At 40.0% G+C, this 23,145-nt stretch overlaps 1 long non-coding RNA gene across 1 annotated transcript; it reads right to left on the bottom strand.

Annotated features, from left to right (window-relative positions):
- Nucleotides 1-18,308: 18,308 nt before the first annotated feature.
- Nucleotides 18,309-21,647, bottom strand: LOC116881683. The gene is made up of 2 exons (XR_004385470.1): nucleotides 20,842-21,647; nucleotides 18,309-18,485 (listed from the first exon to the last, which is right to left on the bottom strand). It is a non-coding gene; the product is annotated as an uncharacterized LOC116881683 (long non-coding RNA).
- Nucleotides 21,648-23,145: the final 1,498 nt, after the last annotated feature.

The raw sequence follows: 23,145 nt of genomic DNA on the forward strand, positions 1-23,145 counted from the left end.
CACCAAATCACCTCAGAATTTTACAATAGAGCACGAGAAGGGCTATTATTTTAGTCATTGCTGTTAACAGGGGTGCAGATGTTTTAACATCTCCTATGGTCTATGCAGCCAAATCACTTCTCCCTCTGTGCATTCACACCAAGGAAGACTAGTTTGTCATTTATTTAGATGTATATTGGAGATTTGTATACCTTTAAAAAAAAGATACCTCTAAGCCCCCAAACCCAAATCTTAGAAAATATCCGCATTTCCCCCCTCCCACCCCAATGACTCAGTCTAGAAATCAATGTGCTCTAGAAGTAAACTTGGGTATTTCTTTTTTTTAAATTTTTAGTTATTTATTTATATATTTAAGATTTTGTTTATTTGTTTGACAGAGATCACAAGTAGGCAGAGAGGCACGTAGAGAGAGGAGGGGGAAGTAGGCTGCCTGCTGAGCAGAGAGCCCGATGCGGGGCTCAATCCCAGGACTCTGAGATCAGGACCTGAGCAGAAGGCAGTGGCTTAACCCACTTAGCCACCCAGGCGCCTCAACTTGGGTATTTCTAAAAATCCAATATGGATAATTGGATAAAGAAATAGTATCCAAATTTTCTCTCAGCTATGCAGGTCTAGCTACAAACCACCAGGTTCTGGGTCTTAAACACTGGGCGATTGACATAAGATTTTTTTCCCAGGCTGAATGTATAGCCTTGTCTCCAATTAAAGGCTTCCTTCCTCAGTGCTATACTATTGATTAATTTGTAATCTGCTAGCACATCTTCTTGTGTTTGTTACCTAAGACACAGTTCCAGAGAGGAATTCTTTGTGAAACACCTTGTCAGTGATAATTCAAAGTACAATTGTGCATCTTAATGATTTCTTGGTGAACAGATGTTATTCTGAATAATCAATTTTGTTATTCATCTGCTTCTCTCTTCTCTTATATCTTTCACAGATAATATTTATCAACTGGATAATTTATCTTAATAATCAAGAAATTAGTCACATATGCTTGTGGTGTATGGTAATTGGGGAAAACATTTCCCGAGATCAAGAGGGGTTGAAATAAATTGTAACTGACTAGGCAAACTGACTTCAATATTTTATTGATTCTCATAAACTATTCAAAAGCATCAGATGTTACCATTTCTTGCCTCCCTGAACACATACCAGAGGGTTTCTCGGTAGTGTTGGAGGCACCGATACGTTCAGCCGCCAATAACATCTATCTCCATAGGAAGAACAACTTCTTTGGCCTGGCTTCATTGCCTGGTCCTATAAGGAGAGCAAAATACTTGGTATCTTTCCAGAATACATGTTGACTCCCATGAGAACTCATGTAGGAAACCCACAAGTTTTTAAGTACCATATTAGTCAACCATGTTTAGTAACTTTCACATAGACACATGCAAAAATTTGCTTCCACACTGTTTTTGATAATCTATTCTGGAGAGAGCAACGTGGTTAATTCATGGGCCAACTCCATGAACTCATTAAATCTTTCTGGAACCCTGCATTAAGATTCTGAGGTCCTATATAAATTTAATAGGAAAGAACACAGGTCAAACATCATTGTTGCCTCGTCTCCTATCTTTTGCATGGAACTTTGACCTACCAAACCACCTGTACACAGGTGAGGTATGACAGCACCTCAGTTCACCTACATTATGCATCTTTTGTCTTCTGTCCAGGGACATCTGTGTTCCTGTTGTCTGGGGTGTTTGTAGGAAATAGACTAGCCTTTCTACCAGAGGGCAAACTGTTGGGGCAACCCTTGGCCTTGAGCTGGGAGCCAATGACCAAGTACTCCATTTCTGTCTTGGAAAGGCAACTCTAAAGAACATTCTATACTGTTCCTCGGACAGCCCTTAGGGTTGAGTGTTAGTTGCCCACGGCAGGAACCAGCTCAATAATGCTTGCATGGATTCCCTCTTTCACCCCCTCAACTCCCCAATCCTAGCCTCTGAAAGCTCTTCTCAAAGTAAATTATTGCCATAGAAGTTCTTATTTCTAGTTCTGTTTTTTTGGAAAATCCAAGCTAGGAAAAAATGCCACACTAAATTATTGGGGTCAGCCATGAGGGAAGGATTCATGAGGAGTTACAACTCTAAGCTACATAGTTGCCATGCAGAGTCTCTTCCATCCTTTATAATGATTTAAATTCTAATAATTCTAATAATGCCTTAAATTCTAATAAAAACAGAGCAGCTGACTCTGCCCTGAGGGTTGGTCAGCTGAAGTAGTTTCGTTAGGTAAGAACCAACAAAGTGTTTTAACGTCAAGCTTGATCTTTGGCTCATTACCTTTAAAAAACTGAGACAAATTATTCATTCTCATCATCCATCAACAATATCAATAACCTTATCTGGGTGTTTTTTCTGGGTGTGTACTTTTTCAAAATATGATGGAAGTGTTGGGGAAGATCAAGCAGAGAAAAGCAACAACACCTGCTTGAGGACTAACATGTCAATGATAAAGAGAAGGCCCAAGGAGAAAAGTTAAAATAATACCACGAAATTGCATATTTTAAAGGCTACATTAAAAAAAAAATAAAACAAAAGCTAAATAAATGACATGAAGAAAGTCTCATCACCTTCAGGGTGATTCTGCAGGGAAGAGGTGGAAGTTGACTGGATGTACTGAGCAAGATTGCACAGACAAAGGAGGAGACTGAAATTTCCAGGCTGAGCACTGGCTTGGACAAAGTGTAGCCTGGGAATAATTAGTCAGCAAGTTTAGGAGAGGACCCTTATGGAAACAGAAGGAGATAAGTTTGGGGAGATAGAGTGGGGCTAGACTATAGAGAAAGATGAAGATCAGAGTTAGAATCTACAAGCAGAGGGTCTTACTATTTATTGACTCAAATGCTTATCAACAATGCCTGATATTTTGGATCAGAAGCAGTGAGAAAATATCTCAGGTCATATTGGAAAGCACAAAGAAGACCACAGTCTGCTCTTAAAGCGCACAACTGCTCCCCCCATGACTTGGGGAGAGTGAAAAGTTAGTGTGGGAACTTTAAATAATGCTTGAACACCAGAGAAGCAAAAGCCAAGAACTTACTGTTTAAGCCTGCAGCTTCTAGTCTGGATACCAGTGTTTTTTCTTCGAAGGACTTTAAGTAATCTCTACACTCAGTGTGGGGCTTGAACTTACAACACTGAGATCAAGTGTCACATGCTTTACCAACCGAATCAGCCAGGCTGATTTTTTCTGAACAAAGTCACTGTTCTTTACAAAAATCATCTCTAGATTCCAAGACTTAGAAGGTGTTTTAAATCCCCATAGTAAGTGACCAATTAAATGAAGCTTAAAATTTTTTAAGTTTTATTTTCCATTTCATAAAAAAAATTAAAAATCCATGACCATGCATCAGTGATTTTCCTAGTTCTGGTCTCAGCATTTGAGTAAAACTTGAATGTCTCCAAGAAATTTTTACATTTGGTTAGAACTTAAATGTTTCCATTAGGTTTTTACATTTCTGTAGGAAATCCTAACTTACTTGTCCATAAGGGATGGCCAAGTCAGCTTCCATGGATTTGGATTCACTGCTTTCCCTCTGACTTGAAAAGCAGATAACAGACTGAAAGAATTTTTTTGTTTCACATGTTTCTACTCAGATCCCTTAGGATGTTCACTTTCTATCTTCTCAAACATTCAAAAATTCTCTCTAGCAATCTTGAAATGTGAAGTAATTCTTTTATTGCTCTTTCCATTCTGCTTTGAGTTTAATTCTTCAAGATTCCATTATTTAAGCTTTAAGTAAGTGATCATTATGATTTTATTACATCAGAAATTCAGCTGGTGAATTTTCTACAACTAACCATTGAAAAAAAAGCTTTTTAATACTTAGATTTCCTTAGGCAAAGATAATACAATGGCTAAAAACTCCAGAAATTAGCAAATTCCATCATATTCATAATAAACCTGATGTCTTTGATAGTTCTGTGGTGGCGTTTCTATGGAATGAAAAACCTTGTGCAAGCTGGAAAAATACTTAAGAGTGACATTATGAGGTTGCTCTTAACCTATTTTTTAACCTGCAGAAAAATAACAACAAAAAAGGACATTAGAAACATCATAGTCTTAGTTTCAAGAACTACTTTTGTCTGAAAATGGAAAAAAAAAAATGTACCGTGTTTGCCCACAGTTGACATTTCTCCATCAGATAGAAAGGAAAGCAAAAGTACATAGCAAAATGTGATTTTGATCAGTTGCTTCAGGTATCCAACAAGAATATATTGACCTTGTGTCTTCTTCCAAGGATGCTGCACAAGCATTTTCTTCACAAAAGGCAAAACCAGTCACTGTTCAAAACCAACATGGCTAGGTTGAAAATATCAGCAACATCTGTGAATTTCTCTTCAAACCCATCAGCAGGAACAGGCGGTAATTTAACAACCAAATAAGCAAAGTAAATGACTCTACAGAGAACTCCTTTATAGAGGATGGGCTGTGGGAGTTGATGCAATCAAATTACTCAGGCTGTCCCACTGAGTTTGCAATTTTCTTCTCCAAATATAATGCCAACTATAGTGGCTGCTGCTGTAACCACCTAGGTCTGAATGTCCTCTACTTCCTGCTACCCATCTGCTACTCCCCTCAGAGAGGACAGCTCCATGTCTTCCAAACCATTATAAACTCACAGCTTCTCATCTTTACCCATGCTATTCCCTCTTCCTAGACTCATGCTTATTTCTTTCCTTGGAGAATGTCTGCTCATTCTTCCAGATCTTGTTCACAACAGTATCTTCTCTCAGAAGGCTTTCTAGATACCCTGCCTCCCAGAGGCATGTCACAGAACAGTTAGTCATCATTTACCTTTTGTTACGGGCTTAATGCTTGTGTCCTCCCTCCTTCCAAAATTTATACATTGAAGTCCCAACAGGACCTGATTGTTTTTGGAGATAGGGACTTTATGAAAGTGATTAAAGTTAAGTGAGTCCATATGGGTGGGCTCTAATCCAATATGGCTGACGTCCTTACAAGAAGAGATTAGGGCACCTGGGTGGCTCGGATAGTTAAGCGTCCCCCTTCTGTTCAGGTCATGGTCCCAGGGTCCTGGGATTGAGTTTCCACATCGGGCTCCCTGCTCCTTGGGGAGCCTACTTCCCCCTCTGCCTCCACCGCCCTCAGTCTCTGTCTCTAATAAATAAATAAAATCTTTAAAAAATAAAAAAGAAGAGGAGATTAGAACACAGGCACACATGGGGGGAAAACTATATAAGGACATGGGAAACATGGTCTACAAGCCAAAGAAAGAACCAACCCTACCAACACCTTGTTTTCATGCTTCCAGCCTCCAGAACTGTGAGGGGAAAAAAATTCTATTGTTTAAGCCCCCTATCTGTGGTACTTTGTGACGCATCCCTAGCAAACTAATCCACTTCTCCAGCCCCTCCCACGAGAATGTGAGTCTCCAAGACAGAAACTATGCCTCAGTCCCACAATACGTGCTCAGTTCGCGCTTACTGAGTGAAAAAAAAAAGCTGACAATGAGACAGAACAGGAGAATGGACATAAGAATGTAGTAAAGGAGTCACTCGTCACAGTGACAGAGATGGTCACCCTTCTTCTAATAGAAACACCCTCCTTACTTCTTGCTAACTACAAATTCGATTTTTCAAAAGCAAGGATTTCAAGATGAAAAAACCAGCTCTTGAACATGCTTGCTCCTGCTCTGCTAGCTGATGCTTGGGCAAAGGCCAAAAGTCGCCTGTCAGTACAGATCAGGGACTTCAGCAAGCCGTCCTGTCAGCCTCAACGGTGAGCGGCAGATAGCACTGCTTGTACTGATAAACGTTTCCATCTCACACTCTAGTGGGATTAGGAAAGCGCTGAAGTAAATATCTTTAAACTGGCATTATTCACAAGAGATAAGATATGGGAACAACTTACGTGTTTGTCAACCGTGAGTGGATAAAGAACAGGTGGTATATATACAAAATGGAGTATGATTCAGCTTTAGAAATGAAGGAAGCCCTGCCATTTGGGACAACATGGGTGAACCTGGAGGGCACTTATGATAAGGGAAATAAATCAGTCACAGAGAAAGACAAAGACTATATGATCTCGCATATGTGGGAATCTAAAAAAATAAATAAAACCCTCAAACTCGGGCTGCCTGGGTGGCTCAGTGGGTTAAGCCTCTAGAGGTCTTCAGCTCAGGTCTTGATCTCAGGGTCCTGGGATCGAGCCCCACATCGGGTTCTCTGCTCAGTGGAGAGCTTGCTTCTCCCTCTCTCTGCCTGCCTCTCTGCCTACTTGTGATCTCTCGCTCTCTGTCAAATAAATAAATAAAATCTTAAAACAAAACAAAACAAAACAAAACCCTCAAACTCCTGGAGACAGAGAGTAGAAAACTGGCTGCCAGGGGTCAGGGGCTAGGAGGTAGGGGAAGAGGTAGGTCACCGGGCATAAGCTTCCAGTTGTAAGATGAGTAAGTTCTGGGATGTAATGCCCAGCATAGTGACTACAGTTAATCACACTGTATTGTACACTCTTAATTTGCTCACAGACTACATTTTAAGCCTTCTCAGCCAAAAGAAAAAAAACAAAACAAAACAAAACAAAAATGTAATTATGCAAGGTGATGAGTATGTTACTTAAGTTGATTGTGGGAGTCATTTCACAATGTATACAGATAGCAAATCATGCTGTATACTCTATATTACAATTTTATTTGTCAGCTATACCTCAAGAAAACTCAAGTAGTTGTCAGTCTCTGCCCCATCTACTCTATTATTTTAATGATAATTTTTTAGCTCAAATTTATTTATTGCTATATTAATATCTGATTTTGCATGTTAACTTTGTGCATATAATCTTTGAAATACTCAACCTTATAATTTATTTACAGATTCTTTTTAGTTCTCTAAGTACACAATCATCTCATCTCTAATGATGCCTTTTTTTTCCCCTCTCCAAGCTTCATGTGTTTACTTCTTATCTCACTCTGCTGATTAGAACTTCTAGGATAATGTTAAAATGTGGTGAAAGCAAATACTTTTGCCTTTATCTTGATATCACATGGTGAAGTTTTCACTGTTTGAACATTAAATTGACTCTAAGGTTTTTTTAGGTGTTTTTTGTCAAAGAAGTACTCTTCTGTAACTAAGCTAAGAGTTTCAACATGGAAGGATGTCAAATTATATCAATTGTTTTTCTGCATTTCTTAAAACAAGGGTGATTTTTCTCTTTCAATCAGTTATTGTGGTGACTGATGTTGATTGTCTACTGTTAAACTAATATTGCAACTAGGCATGATGGATTATAGGTCTTAAATATTCCTGGAATTGTTTTGCTCATAACTTGCACCTGTATTTATGAGTAAGATTGGACTGCGAATTTCTGTATGTTCTTCTCAAATGTGACAGAGGAATTCATAAAGAAAATGTGGTGTATACATACAATGGAATATGATTCAGTCTTGAGAAAGTGTGCCAAGTGTGACAACGTGCACGAACCTGGCAGACATCACGCTAAGTGAAATAAACTGGCCAGAGAAGGACGAATGCTGTACCATGATTCCACTTACACAAGGAATGCAAAATAGGAACCCGATTCATAGAAACATAGAGTAGAATGGTGGGTGCCAGGGACTCAGGGGAAAACAGGGAGCTGCTGTTCGACAGGTTAAAGTCTCAGTAACGCAAGATGAATCTGTTCTAGAAGTCTGATGTACCACATTTTGCCTATAGTTAACAATACTGCATGAGGCACTTCGAAATTAATTACGAGGATAGCTATCATGTCAAATTTTCTTACTGCAGTAAAAATTCAAAAAAATAAAAAGGAGCACTTGTTTCATGCAATTGGTTGGAATAATATCTCCCACCTTTTTTTTTTCCTATTCAATAATAGGTATATGATGTAAGTTATTTTAGTAGTTTTATTACTTTAAACACATGTATTAAGGAACAATTTACCTGCAATAAAATTCATACATTTTAATTATACGATCAAGGTCTTTTGCCGAATGTCTATCAAGTACACCCAGTAGAGGCATAGAGCATTTCCATCTGTCTCTTCCATCTCTTGCGTCTCCACGGTCTCACTTTCCATCCCCAGCCCCTGTCCCCAGGAAACCACTCATCTACCTTCTATCACTCAGATAGGTTCTGCCTGCTCTAGAAGTTCACATAAATGGAGACATGCAGTAGGCTCTCTTCCTCTGTGTCTGGCTTCTTCCACTCAGCGTCAGGTGGAAGGCGTTGTTCCCGGACCTGTTCTATGCGGGAGCAGCACCAAAGTACAGGCTGGGAGGAGTCATCCTTACCATCCTGTCCTGGGTATGATCCATTTAAACGTGGCTTCTCCCAGCGGAAGCCCCCACTGGCAGGCATCCTGTCTGCTGACAGCAAGCCTTTGACAGTGCTGCTTCTCCGCGTGCTGTGGTTTGGTGTCGTTGTGAAGTCATGTTGTTGTTGCTGTTTGCCTTGTTGCTTTTAGGCAATTTCTGACAGAAGACGGTTCTGTCATTACTGTGCCTTTTTAAGACTGGAAGCCAGGGGCTTTGTACCTTGGTCAGAGTTAGCTGCTCCCTCTGCCTCGAAAAGATCTACCGCTCAGTGCCTCCCCCTGAGACATCCTAACCTCTGAGGCGGATTCCTCCTTCGGGTGTGATTTCAACGCCACACGTTCCCACACCACACAGAGTGGCGCTCTGAAGTGAGCTTGTTGCCTTAGTTGTTTACTTGGTTTCAGTCCCTTCCCCTCCCAGAATGGAAGGGGTACTTGAAATAATCCCTGAGTCAAAAAGGCTTTAATAGATATTTATGAATGAGGGCACTACAGAAGTTGTCAGCTGGGGCTCCTGGGGGGGCTCAGTGGGTTAAGCCTCTGCCTTCGGCACAGGTGATGATCTCAGGGTCCTGGGATCGAGCCCCGCGTTGGGCTCTTTGCTTGGCGAGGAGCCTGCTTCTCCCTCTCCCTCTGCCTGCCTCTCTGCCTACGGGTAATCTCTCGCTGTGTGTCAAATAAATAAAATCTTAAAAAAAAAAAAAGTTATCAGTTGACTTTCTGGTTTTATAAATCGGCTTCCTATATGCTGCTTTAACATAAATTGGTATCTCCGGGGCTGGTCTTTCTTGACAGATTTGATTCTATCAAAACCATGAACACAGTCAAAGGGACTCTGGGACAACACAGTGTCCAATCTAAGGGAGCTACTCCTTTGTCCTTCTGTCTCTCCCTTTCAACCCAGACCTGTAACTTGACCAAAACTGAGAAGAAGCCTAGATCTAGGATTTTTCATTGGCAGTTACTTTTCTTAAAAAAAAAAAAAATTATTTATTTATTATTTATTACAGAAAGAGAGCCTGAGTGCAGGGAGGAACAGAGGAAGAGGGACAAGCAGGCTCCGTGCTGAACACAGAGATCATGACCTGAGCTGAAACCAAGGGACCAGCGCTTAACCGACTGAGCCCCCCAGGTGCCCCGGCAGTTACTTTTCTGGGAACAAAAACCTTTAATTTTAGGACATAATACTTTTCTGAAACTATCTTTAAGAACAAGCACCTGTAGGGCACCTGGGTGGCTCAGTCAGTTGGGCATCTGCCTCCAGCTCAGGTCATGATCCCAGGGGCCTGGGATCGAGTCCCACAGGGGGCCTCCCTGCTCTGCGGGACCTTGTTTCTCCCTCTGCCCCTCCCCCGACTCATTCTCTCTCACACATGTACTTTCTCTCTTAAATAAATAAAATCTTAAAAAAAAAAAAAAAAGAATGCCCACCTATAGAAGACAGAATGGCATTTCCCAAAGTTGCCCATCCCCTGATTCTCAGAGAGAACTAAAATCACAGATCTTACAATAGAGATACCCTGAATTATCTGGGCAAACCTAGTCTGACCTAATGAGCCATTAAAGGCAGAGAGTTGTCTCTGGCTAGAGGCCAGAGATGTGGCAGAAGGGGAGTCAGGGAGAGTCCAAGCAAGAAGGCAAGGACATTGCTGATCTTCTATGTGGGCCCTCCTGTGAGAACTAGAGGAAAACTTTGGGGGAGTTCCTATCTGACAACCAGGAAGAAAATGAGGTTTCAGACCTACAGCCGTGAGAGATGGGACTCTGCTGCCCACCAGCCTGAAGAGCCCAGGAGTCAGTTCTTCCAGAACCTCCCAACACTGTGATTTCAGAGAAACCAGCTGAGTCCATCCCGACTTCTGGTCTACAAACTGTGATATCACAAATTTGTTTTATTTTAAACCGTTCAGTGTATGATAATTTGTTATAGCGGCCATAGCCAACAAACACAGCACTCTATTTGAAAATAGTCATTCCTTGACTCAGGACTATTGATTAATTATTAATGAATAAATCTACTTATTTATTGACTTATCACTGATCTTTATGGAGATGATCTGATTCGTTTTCTTTTTTAATTTTTTTAATATTTATTTATTTGAGAGAGAGGGAGAGAGAGCAGACAGGGGGAGGGGCAGAGGCGAGGAAGGGGGGGTATCTCCCGCAGACTCCCCGCTAAGCACAGAGCCTGCTACGGGGCTTGATCTCACAACCTTTCAGGGGTTGGGGAGGGCTGAATGTGTGGGGAAGTGAATGTAGTGGGTGCACCAGGGAGGTGGCTGAGGTGTGAGGCTGGGCCACAGCTTCAGCGAGAAGTGAGTCCCTGGCGGGCTGGGGCAGGGGAGTGGCGTGCCTGCCTGGGGCATGGGCAGGACCACTCTGGCCGCTGGCTGAGGGCAGGCTGCCAGTGGAACAGGACGGAAGCCGGAGCACCACTTAGGAGGACCTCCCCAGCGCAATCCTGCATTGACCCTGAGACATATTTACCCCACACATCTGTGCTTGTGTGTAAACACCTTCATGCTGATAACATCTCACTCTGTGGCAGATAAGAGCTCCACAGACTTCGAACAGTCACTCTGACTTTCTTGTTATACCTACATCGCTGTTCCCTCTAAAACTGAGCCCACATGGGAAAATCACCTGTATTTCTTCCTCTTGACACACTGAAGAGCTTTACTTAGTCGGTAAGGCAACTCACAATTGGGAGAGCAAGACAAAGTTAAATCACTGTGTATTTAGTCCTATCCTTACACATTTTCCCCTGGCAGCTTTAGCAGATGGCTTCTTGAACCAATGCTTTTGATCTAGTCCTGTGGTCTCTCCCCCACTAGGAGGTGAGCCAACCACCTAGACAGAGGACTTCCAAACTTCAGATAATAGTGTCTTCTGAAAATAGAATTTACATAAAAATTTACATAAAACTTACTCCACATCTCTAATAGGTTTTGATGCTTACATTTCAGAAAATGCAAAGGATTTTTGTTTTGTTTGTTTGGGTTTTTTTTTCTTTGTTTGTTTGTTTGTTTTGCATTTCCTGAGGATTCACTGTAAAACCCATCATAAACTTGGTGTTCCTTAAATACTTATTGAAAAATTAATTAATTTTGCTATAAAGTCAACTGATCACAGCAGAAGACAGAGCCAGTCTGTGAGAGTAACTGCGAAGGTCAAATGCAGGCAGAAAAGCTATTTCCAATGGGTCCATTTACTTCAAGATAGGATCTGCTAAGGACACTTAGGGCTGCCTGGGAAAAGCAAAGAATCACCTGGAAAGACATTTTCTCCAGATATCCCAAAATTTTTTAATTGAAAGAAGAAACAAGTGGATGCTTAAAAACATGCTCTACGATTGCAAAGGTCCAAGGTCCTGATGCTCTCATCGCTGTGTGGCCACAGGTCCATTGGAACTGGGACGTAGAGGCATTTGGGCCCTATTTTCAACAACTTTTGAAACTTGCAACAATTAACAGTGTTCTCAAGAAAAGAAAAAAAAAAATGCTTCAAGCCTGGACTTTCATGTTTAAAGGAACTCCCCACAAACACTCTTTCTGAGCTACACTTTTTTCTATCTTCTAGTGGAAATTATAACCACAGGTTACCATGTTTTCTTTCCTGTGTTTGAAAACCACATGTGTTTTAGTGAAAACAGTAGGGTGAACAATGAAATTCAAGACTTTAAAATACCAGATAGTTGTCACTGGAAATGGAAACGTCTTACTTATGGCTTCCTCTGTTGCAAAAAATTCTAGTTAAGTTGAAAATGTAACTTTTAGGCAATCTCCACACATACAAACCAATTATCTAACTGATATCAGTGTAATTATCTGGAGTAAAAAAATAAGAAGTACAAATATTTTCAGAGTCAAGTTAGTTTATACTTTTAGATTTTTAAAATTGCAATGAACATTTTATAGTCCATCACAATGGAGGAAACAGAGCCCCAGAGAGATGGGTCTCCCCCATACAGACATGGATGGTCAATACTGAAGCCCAGGGGCGCCTGGGTGGCTCAGTTGGTTAAGCGTCTGCTTTTGGCTCAGGTCGTGATCCCAGGGTCCTGGGATCAAGTCCCACGTCAGGCTCCTCGCTCAGCAGGGAGCCTGCTTCTTCCTCTGCCTGCTGTTCTCCCTGCTTGTGCTCACCCTCTTGCTCTCTCTTTCTGACAAATAAATAAAAAATTCTTAAAAAAAAAAATAGTGGAGCCCAGTCATGAATCTAGATTTCTTCTGCTCCAAAGTCCATGCACTTTCCATCGGACCACGCTTACTGTATCTTAATATAGCAGAGAACATTAAAAGGTGGGTGGGGGGTGCCTGGGTGACTCCTTGGGTTTAGCGTCTGCCTTTGGCTCAGGTCATTATCTCGGGGTCCTGGGATCAACCCCCACATCAGGCTCCCTGCTCTCCGGGAAGCCTGCATCTCCCTCTCCCTCTGCTTGTGTTCCCTCTCTCACTGTATGTCTCTCTGTCAAATGAATAAATAAAATCTTAAGAAGAAGAAGAAGAAGAAGAAGAAGAAGGAGAAGGAGGAGGAGAAGAAGGAGAAGAAGAGGGGGAGAGGTGCACATGGCATGCTTACTTATAAATTTCCACGTCTTATTTAAACGAATTCTTACCTGTGAGGTAGATAAATGGAAGCGAAGCAGTGCTGTAAAATGTACTGAGCACCTACTAGGCGAGTAAGAACTTTAAATGCCACAGGGAGCCTTTTATGATCAAGATTTAGTTGCTGTTAAAGGTGGAGAAATGGGTGATGGTGCTTCTTTAAGGCTGAGAGTCAGAAACCAAGTTCACATTTACACTTTTCTGAAGGCAGAGCTTGAAAATTCCCTCTCTTTCTCTGAGTTCCTCACCAACACCAGAGGTACAAGCAGGACCCCATTATGAAGAGACACCCACCCCTGCACCGGACATCATGTTGCTCACAGGCTTTTGTGATGGGGAGGCGAAGGGAGAAGGTCACGCAGAGCCCGCAGTCACTTTCAGCTTGGACAGCAAGGACCTTCCTCCATCCAGCTCCCTTGCTCCTACGATGCCCCCTTTTCCTATGCCCAACTGGCCCCTCAGGGTGGCTGCTCCTTGAAAGATTCCTATTCCAGCCTCTGACCCTGGGTTTGGCAGTTTTAGAAACTCAATTTTGCCTGCATGATCCATGCCTGATGAGAAAACGCGCACTCTCTCTAAAGAAGGGTCTGTCTCACGAGTCACCAGCATCTCTCCCATCACCCGGGAGACTAAACACAGATCAGATTGCTTCTTCATGAGCAAAGAAATGTTTGAAGAACAAGAATAAAGGAAAGTGAGTGTTCTCAAGAGGCATTTATATCAAGCTAAGAGCGGTTTGTCTTTCTGCAGGGTAGCAACTTCCCTTTGGGAACAAATATTTTCAGCTCCTGAAGTAAAGAAGTACAATGAAGTATAGTTGAACAATTCAGAAGACAAGCAGACAAATTCTCATCATCCAAACTTCCAACTTCCTTTTTAATGTTCTTTATCAATCCTGTTTTCTATCATGTAAACCTCATCTCTCATTGATTCAAGTAAAACTTTTCCAGATGATTCCTTATGGTCTTTGTTTATATTTCACGGCAGTTACTTCATGATCCTTGAATCTCACAGACATGCTACCTTCATGTTGAGTGGACATAGTTACTCCCATTTACACTTTATGTTCTTGATTGGGTCAGATTAAGAAACTGGCATGAACTGCCTCTCACCCAAAGTTGAAAAATATTTTGTCCTTTTTTTTTTTTTTTAATTTTTGAGGCATTTACCCACTAATTAACATGAGGAACAAACTTTTCTTTACTGGGTTTTTGCCTTTAAAAGAGCAGATATTTGGTATAGCCTGCTCCGCATGGGGCATGGTGGAAGGATCCAGGGAGGCAGCATAAACCCATACAGAGGGGTTGTCAATGGGGTGCCACTAGCAGGATGTGCCCTAGGACTTCAGAGAGATAGAGATAGAGAGAGGGAGAGACATCACTGTGAAAACAAGAGCGGGGGAGGAGCAGGAGTTTAGGATTAAAGCAAGGCGGGGGGGGGGGGGGGGTCAAAAGGACTGGAAACACCATCTTAACTAACTCCTTCACTCATTAAGCAAGAAAAAAAGGATTCGAAGTATTACTAATTTGGGGTCACACTGTCATTAAACTTAATTTGTTGGCTTTCTAAAAAACACAAAGAGAGAGGAAGATAGACAGAAACAGAAACAGAGAAACAGCAAGAAATAGAGAGACAGAAGCAGGGAGACAAAGACAGAGAAAGGGGGAGAAAGAGACAGAGAATCACAATGAGACAGAGAGACAGAGAGAGGGAGAGATCTGCACTCACTGTGACTCTCACTGAATTAATCAGCTCTCCCTTACCTGGAACAAGAACACTATTTCTGCCTATACAGAAAGGGCTTTATGAATATGATAATATTGCATTCCATTTTCAAATAACCTTTTTAAAAAGATTCAATCTATTTAAACTAAAACAAACAAACAGAAAACAAAAAAAACCAGTCTACCCACTTCTCCTACCCCCATCTCCCACCTCTGGTAACCACAGATCTGTTCTCTATATCTATGAGCTTAGTTGTTCTTTTATTTGTTTTAGATTCTGTGTTTAAGAGAGGTCGTATGGTAATTTGTCTTTCTGTCTGACTTATTTCACCGAGCGTAATGCCTTTGAGGTCTATGTTGTTGCAAATGGCAAGATTTCATTCTTTTTTTTTTAATGGCTGAATAATATTCCATTTAAACGTATATATGTGGTGACATTTTCTTTATCCATTTATCCACTGATGGACACTTAGGTTACATCCATAACTTGGCTATTATAAATAAGCCTGGTGGTGGGTATTAAGAAGGGCATATATTGCATGGAGCACTGGGTGTGGTGCATAAACAATGAATTCTGGAACACTGAAAAGGAATTTAAAAAATAAATAAAAATTTAAAAAAATAATGATGCAGTAAACATGGGTGTATATACCTTCTTGAAATAGTGTTTTTGTTTTCTTTGTGTAGACACCTAGAAATTGAATTGCTGAATGATACGGTCGTTCCTTATATAATTGTTAGAGGAGCCTCCATTCTGTTTTCCATAATGGCTGCACTAATTTACATTCCACCAACAGTGCATGAGGGTTCTTTCCCTTTGTCCACATCTTGCCAACACTTGTTATTTCTAGTCTCTTTCAAATAACATTTCATTGGGGTTGATACACCCAGGAAAGCCCAGAAGCCACAAATATGTAGCCAGATGGATTTTTACAAAGTGAACCTATCTACGTAACCCACTTCTTGTACCAAGTGATCAAAATATCACCAACACAGCATAAACCATCTTAACCCCCCTTCCCAGACACTACATCACCACCTCCCCAAAGGTAATAACTGTTATCCTGACCTCTCATGGCCTGAATTCATGTTGCCCATTTTTTAACTTTATGTAGATGAAATCATACGGTATCTTTTAACCCAGACTTCCTTCGTTCTGTGCTATGATTACAAGATTTGCTCATGCTGGTGCACTAGTGTGTGAATTTTCATCTCTGTTTCCTGCCTGTTGATTGACATGTCACAGTTTAATGATGCATTTTCCAGTTGATGGATGCTTGAGCCACCTCCAGCGTGAGGTGATTACAAACAGTGCCGAAACGAATATGTTATACCCATCTCTTCGTGCATATGTGTACATCTTTCTGTGGGTTGTGTGTTCCTGGAATGCCTGGACCATGCGATAGGCATATACTCAGCTTCAGTAGACATTGCCAAGCAGTTTCCCAAAGTAGTGCTAATTTGCATGAGAATTCCACTTTCTGCACAACCTCCCCAGAATGTACATAATGGACTCACTATGTCCAGGGAGTCACAAAATAGATGGAGGAATTTTTGGAATTTTCTTTTTTAGCTAAGAAATAAAAGGAAGAATTTAAGTGTAGAACCATGGAAGAGGTCTCCATTCTGTCCAAATGAAATTGCAAGGAATAGAGAGGCTAATTTTCAAATTCTCAAATTCTCAAAATGTAAGTAAATAGAGAGAGGCTTGGAAAAACAAATACACATACAATAGTTTGTTTTTTAATTCTTTGAAGTTCTTTGGCACTCTGTGGTACATGCAGAAGGCCACGATAACCTCAAGAACCTATGTATAAACAGTTCCAGTTGATTTCTTGTTTGGTTTCTTGAGTGAGGTTTTACTAGGTTCCCAGGAAAAGTAGAAGCTGGGTAATAACATCTAGCAACTAGAATTTTCTGCACCTTGCTGTGTTTCACCCAGAAGCCTTTTTAAGTTCTGAAGGTTTTAAGTCTTTTTAAGTGCCCTTGGCAGGTCAAGTCACAAGACATGAAAGTTCTCAAGCAACAGCTTTCTTGTCTTTTGCCTAGAGACAAACTTTCTTAGTGGGATTAAAATTAATCCACATTTCTGCAGCCCTCCCAGATTTACGTAACACCTAAACTTATTTACTTAATCTGGCCGTCAGAATCAGTTTCTTTGGCCTGACCAAAAGCTTTCTCCTCTAGCTAAAAGTGCATGAACCAATTAGTAAACAGGGAGTTGGTTTTCTTTCACTGTGAAGGGGACACGGCTTAAAGCAAGTCACATTTGAAGAAAAAAAAATAAACCACTCTGTAGAATTATAAGGGCAGATTCAAACAGTGACATTGCTCATTCTTGAAGGTATTTTGTGTAGGGGGGAATAATTTGTGTCATTTAGTAAAAAGTAAAGTAGCCAGTCTTATTTAGAGCAATGGAAGAATTACAATCATCTGTCTAAAAATCATATTTGCAATTCCTTGACAAATAAAACATCAACAAATCAATAAAAAATCAAATAACTAAAAAGATTTCATGGACTGTAAGTGACACACATGATACAGGTAGTTTTAGCTTTTGTCTCAAGACTTGTGTCCTCAGTCAACAACAAGAATAAGAGACCAACAGATAATAGTTATCTTTATATTTTGAGTTTATGAAGGAATTAAAGTTTCTTTTATACACACATTTATGTTTTTCAAATGACCTCTGATGAATATCCATTACTTTATGATCAGACAACAAATAAAATTTATTTTTAAAATAAAATAATTCCCCAAATTTCACATAGTTATAAGATAGTAAGGAAATACAACAAAATGTTCATTGTCTTGGATTGGGGAGTTATGAGCAGTCATTTTTTTTTTTTTTGTTCTTGCCTTTCTCTAATATCTAGATGTGTGTGTGTATGTGTGTGTGCATACAAGTAAATGTGTAACTTTTATCCTAGGAAAAATAACAAATAGTATTTTTCAAAATCATCTTATAGATTATGACCCCCATTTTTAGCCTTTGTAGATGATGGCCAGAATTCTCCAGACACAGCTTAGTGGATCCAAATGAGCCCACCTGGGTTCTGATTTTGGCTCGACCACTCTTGCTGTGTGATACTGGGTAAGTTACTTATCCTCCCCGAACCTCGATGCTCTCATCTGTAAAGTATGAATAACAACACCCATATTATGGGATTGTTATAACAGTGTAACAAGGTGATTTATGTAAAATACCATGGTACAAATGCTCTACAAATGGTAGTTGAGCATTCAAAGTGCAGCATTCTCTTCTTAAGGTTTTCTGGGGATCAAAGTACTTTAAAGATCTTGTCTACTCAATTCTCCTAAGAAGTCTGCAGAATGTGATAAGACTACCTCCCCTTTTACTAATTTTAAAACAAACACTTGGAGGACAGAATTTTTGAAATTTTGAAATTTTGAAATAATGTATGACATCTGTCATCTATTTAGAAAAATAAGCATATCTTCTAATCTGAGATACTATGTGTCTTTGATTTTTTCAAGAAAAATTATTATTGGAATATAGTGGACATACAATGAATGCCACCTCAGCTTGGGGTGCACAGCATAATGATTCTATACACTTAGCTTTGGTTCTGAGCATATCTCCATCAAGTTCAAATAGGAGGTGTGAAAACATCATTTTTCATCATTTTAAATGTTGCATAAATGTACAAATAAAGAGAAGCTACTGATATGATTACTTAGAGATCACAGGTTTTTCTTTAATCGTCAGAGTACATTTATTCAAATACTGAACAATCTGTGTGTGTATGTGAGTTCGTGTGTTTCATGTGTAAAACAGAGACAAAACCTCCACTCTCCAAAGATATGTTAAATCCCAAATGCAGTGCTTTACTTCTTTTATTTGCTGACTCTGTCGAGTAACAAGCAGAAAAAGAAAAAGAAGAAGAAAATGTCAGCTTTGGATCTACTTACAACTTATGAGCCAATATAAGTGTAAAAAAATAACCAGTCTTGAGGGTTGCCATTTGGGGTTAAAACCAAACATTTCAGGGGTGAGATGGCTGGGCTGGGGGATGATGTGTGACGGTGCAACATAGCACTTTGAACTGACTCACACAACAGCTAAATATGGTCAATTTAATCTCATTAGGCCACTGTTCTGACCAGTGAGAAAAAAAAAATTACTTAAATTTCTGTTTCATAAAATTTATACTTGAAAGTGAACAGTTGAGACTCTGATGTAGGGAGGACAGTTATGCACAAAGAAGAAAGTAATGATTTTCGGTGTTTCCTGTGCTATCAGTGTATGACTTCCTTGACAGTATTTGAATTTTTTATTCTAGTGAATATATTTAAATAGAATGAGTACTAGGAGAAAATTATATCACATTCCCCATCACTGACAATCAGAACTTTCTTTTAATTGGCATTTATTTTCAGAATTTTAAAGCTGGAATAAACCTGACTATCTCATTTAGTACAACATAAATTGTATGTGTGTGTGTGTGTTAATATCAAAATAAAACCATCAGTGGTGTGTATTTGAGGGTGTGGATGAAGAAGAGAGTAGTGAAGGGCAGGTGTGGTATTTGCTTCTAAAAAAAAAAAAAGGATTGAGAGAATAAAGTGGTTTAATCTAAAGTAATGTGCCTTCACTGATAGATTTTTAAAATCCTAGGCAACTGCATTATGACAAATTATAGAATTGTAATAACCAAATTCATAAATATGACAGGGTTCATCTTGATTTCTTCCTCTGGGATTCACAGATTAATTCTCAGATTTATTGGTCCACCCTGTGGAGAATTTCTCATCAAATGTTCAGGCTTTTGGACTTTCAGGTTGCTTTGCTTTTCAGTGGTAGAGAATCACTAAAAAGGGGGTCTCTGTAGAGCATTCTATCTAATCAATAACTCTTTAGTTTCAGACAAAATTTTATATGCATTTGGGCCGTCCTCATTATGCTGATATCCTTGGACTCACCAAATCCAGAATTGTATCTGTGGATCCTTAGAAATACTGTACCTTTCCTTCCTCCCTGATTCTGCCCTTAGACCTCACAAACACACCAGAAGTTTATTGTGTTAACTTGTATCTCTGCTATAACAACATTGAAAATGTTACTATTTGCTACATGATTCAGATACTTATGTTGCAATTAGAGTCTCTGTTATCAGTGATGACTTTAAAAAAAAAAATCAGTGCTATAGTATTTCAGAAGCCACAACTAAAACAAGACAGTAATATAGAGTTTTTATAACTCCCCTACCTTAAAAACAAAAACAAAAACAAAAACAAAAACGGTTTGGGGGTGGTGAAGAAGAAATACTATCATGCTCAATTTCATTCTTCTGTAATGTAAGAATAGTTGATGTTCAAGAAAAAAATGACCTCTAAATGTTCTACAACATTAAAGATTGAATTCTTGCTTTATTTTCTATGGCTGCCTTGTTAAGTGGGCATTTTGATACATTATAATTTATAAATTGGCCATGTATACATATGTTAATTCCTTTTAAAATACCATGTTAACTAGGACATCTGTAACCATACACATTTCCTTTACTGTTTCAAGAATCAGACTATAGTTTCAGCTCTTGTTTCTGTGTATATAATGATAAAAGTCATACATTTGGGGCTCAAAAGACTAGGAGTCAAACATACACCATTACTTACCGGCTCAGTGAGCCTGGCAAGTCACCTGATTGATCCCTAAGGCTCAGCTCTTACATCTATAAAATGAAGAGGATATTCCCCATCTCGGGGGAGTCACTGTAACAATCAAATGAAATAAATAGTGCTGCACACCTTGCCCTGGCACATGTTATAAATGCACAATAAATATTAGTTACTATGAGGTCACTCATCATCCTTTTTGTAAATGGAGATATTATACCTACCTCCCATACCTTGTCTAAGATTTTAAAACTAGCTTAACTTTACTAAGCATACATAACAATGATGGGACTTTCAAAAACATCACATTATGAACCTTGTTCCTCTTTTAACTCAAGATAAAAATCAGTATTCATCATTCCCCCTCCTGATTTGGAAGAATTGGTATCAATCTTCTTACCAATAGAAATCAAGGTTTATTTAGTCCCTAAAGGAGAGTGAGTTTGGTTTCAATGTTTAGAGCTCTCTTCTTGCAATAACAATTTCTACCTTCTAATTATCCTTTTTCCCATTTGAATGCATAAAGTTAGACTGAATAGGAAAAAAAAAAAATCTCCCTTTCCCTTGTCCCAGCTGTGAATTTAAAATACCTGTTTTTCATCTGCATGTCTGTCACTTTCACCTATAGCTCCTAGAATAATTTTTACATTTTCTGAATAAATTTATACTAGACTCCACATGTTTCTCTGGTCTTGGTAATGGCAGATCATTGTCTTCTAATTCCATGCCGTTCTTCTGGGGATTCAGGCTGACTCCTTTAAAAACAATCTTTGCCAGGCCTTTCGGAAAGTGACAGGGGGAGAGCCAACTCCTCATGAAATTGTCCAAACTGGTTTCCCTCTGAGTGGTGACTTACTGCAGAGACAGAAGTGTCCTTGTTAAATAATCCTTTGTTCAAACTGTCTGTCACGTCCCACTTCTCCCCAAATACCATCTTCTCCGATTTGAGGCTCATAATAAGAACATCATCTCTTTAATTTCTATCCTAAATCCTTTATCGAAGATGAACCTCACAGATGCAGGACGTGGTCTCTTCTGGAGACAGAAGATAATCGTCAGCTAGGTCCAAAATAAAAGGAAGGTGATGATGTCTCAGGCTCCTTCTTGCAAATTCCCGGTTGGAGAAAGATGGATTGTCATCTCTCCAGAGATAAGATTCTTGAAGTCGTTTATTTCTTAGCTCTGGATCCAAAGCAGGGATCATGTCTGTTCCAGTTAAGGGGGACTGAAATGGCTGTACCACAGTATGAATTCAGCATCATTCCAGGAAACTTTAGGGCAGAAACTGAGGGGGAAAAGAAGTACACAACCAAAAGTTTGAGTGTGTTTAATGCAATGAGTGGAACCTCCCCACCCACATGTAGTCCCCTCCAGGAAATGCCATTTCCTCTTCCAGGAAACAAAGGTGTGGAGAGCTTCTGAGCAGCAGACGTGTTTATAAAACAATGAGACAAAGTCTAATATAAAACAGAAATACCTTGTAGCCTGGGAAAGGAGGAGACTGCTCCCCCCCTCCCAGGACACCGGGATCAAAAAGATCTATCGGTATCCCTAACACCTAGCATGTAACAAGAACAGATCTGGATTTTTTTCTTTCAGGTGGGATTCAAGACAAATAAACACCCACAACAGGCAAAAACCTCTTCCTAGACTTCTGATGAATATTGTTTTAAAAGATTCAGTCTTTAGATTAATGGGTTTCCAATTGCTATAGAATAGGAGAGGGGCATGGGTCCCCAGGGACCAGCTGTCCCAAGGAGAGCCAAGCAGAAAACAGAGGGAATGGCTGTAGAAGGGAGACAATATCCAACAGTGTTTGGGGGAATGCTTCACACGGGCCTGAGTTTGAATCCTGGTTCCAGTACTTTACTAACTGTGGGGTTTGAGGCAGGCTCTATTATTATTATTGTAAGTTTCATTATTCTTATCCCTAATATAGAGATGATAGTGATGATATAACATCTACCCCATAACTGTTACAAGGACTAAATAAACAGGGCATCAAAGTGTTCATCATATTGCTTGGTATAGAGGTCCTCAGGACATGATCATCATTATTTGGAACCTTTTTAAAGTCACTGACTATAGACTACATTAACAGGACATATCAATTTCCCTTGAACTCCTATAGGTACGGAACCCCTTATGTGAATGGTCAATGAAAATCCCAGTAGTGGGGAATGAGTGGGTTCACTATGTTCCGGGCACGGCAGCATCCGCAGCTGCCATCTCTTCTTGATGTGATGGGCTCCGTTTAAGGATGGCAGGAGAAGAACCAGGAGGAAGGAATTTTGAACTTCTCAGTGGGACTAATTCTGCCAGCTCTGTCACCTTGTGCCCAGTCATACCTACCTTTTGCCACCAAATTTCAATAGCAAGTATACAATGAGTGCCTACTATGTGCAGGGCTTTCATGATGTCATCGTGAGTGGCACATCTGAGGTTCCATCCATTCTTACACCTCCTGGCTAGAATCTTCCAAGAGATGGCAGCCTCTGTGCTGGGTGATTCTGCCTGAGGGCCAGTTCAATGCTGTTAGATGTTAACAAGTGTAGGAGAGGGGCTAGTTTTCAGGGATTATAGTTTTATCCTTAAAAGGTGTGTGTTTCTCTTGCTGAATTCATATCGATGAGGGGTAAGAGACCATACGCGGCTTCCCAACAGAGGCCTGCCGCAAAGCAGCAGCGTGAATCGCTCAAGTCACCCAAACCTTCTGGGTCTGCATTTTTTCATCTGTAGATTAAAAGTCTAGAACTAGCTGTAGGCAGAGGACCTTTTCAGCGGACACTCTACACATGCGAGATCAGAAGCCTAAGCCAAGGTTTTGCTCTTTGAAACCTTTTAAATCTTCCTCTCTCAAAAAAAGAAATCATTTCGGGGCGCCTGGGTGGCTC

This window comes from Lontra canadensis, unplaced genomic scaffold, assembly GCF_010015895.1.
Source record: "Lontra canadensis isolate GAN:19392208 unplaced genomic scaffold, GSC_riverotter_1.0 scaffold76, whole genome shotgun sequence".
NCBI classification, from domain to species: Eukaryota; Metazoa; Chordata; class Mammalia; order Carnivora; family Mustelidae; genus Lontra; species Lontra canadensis.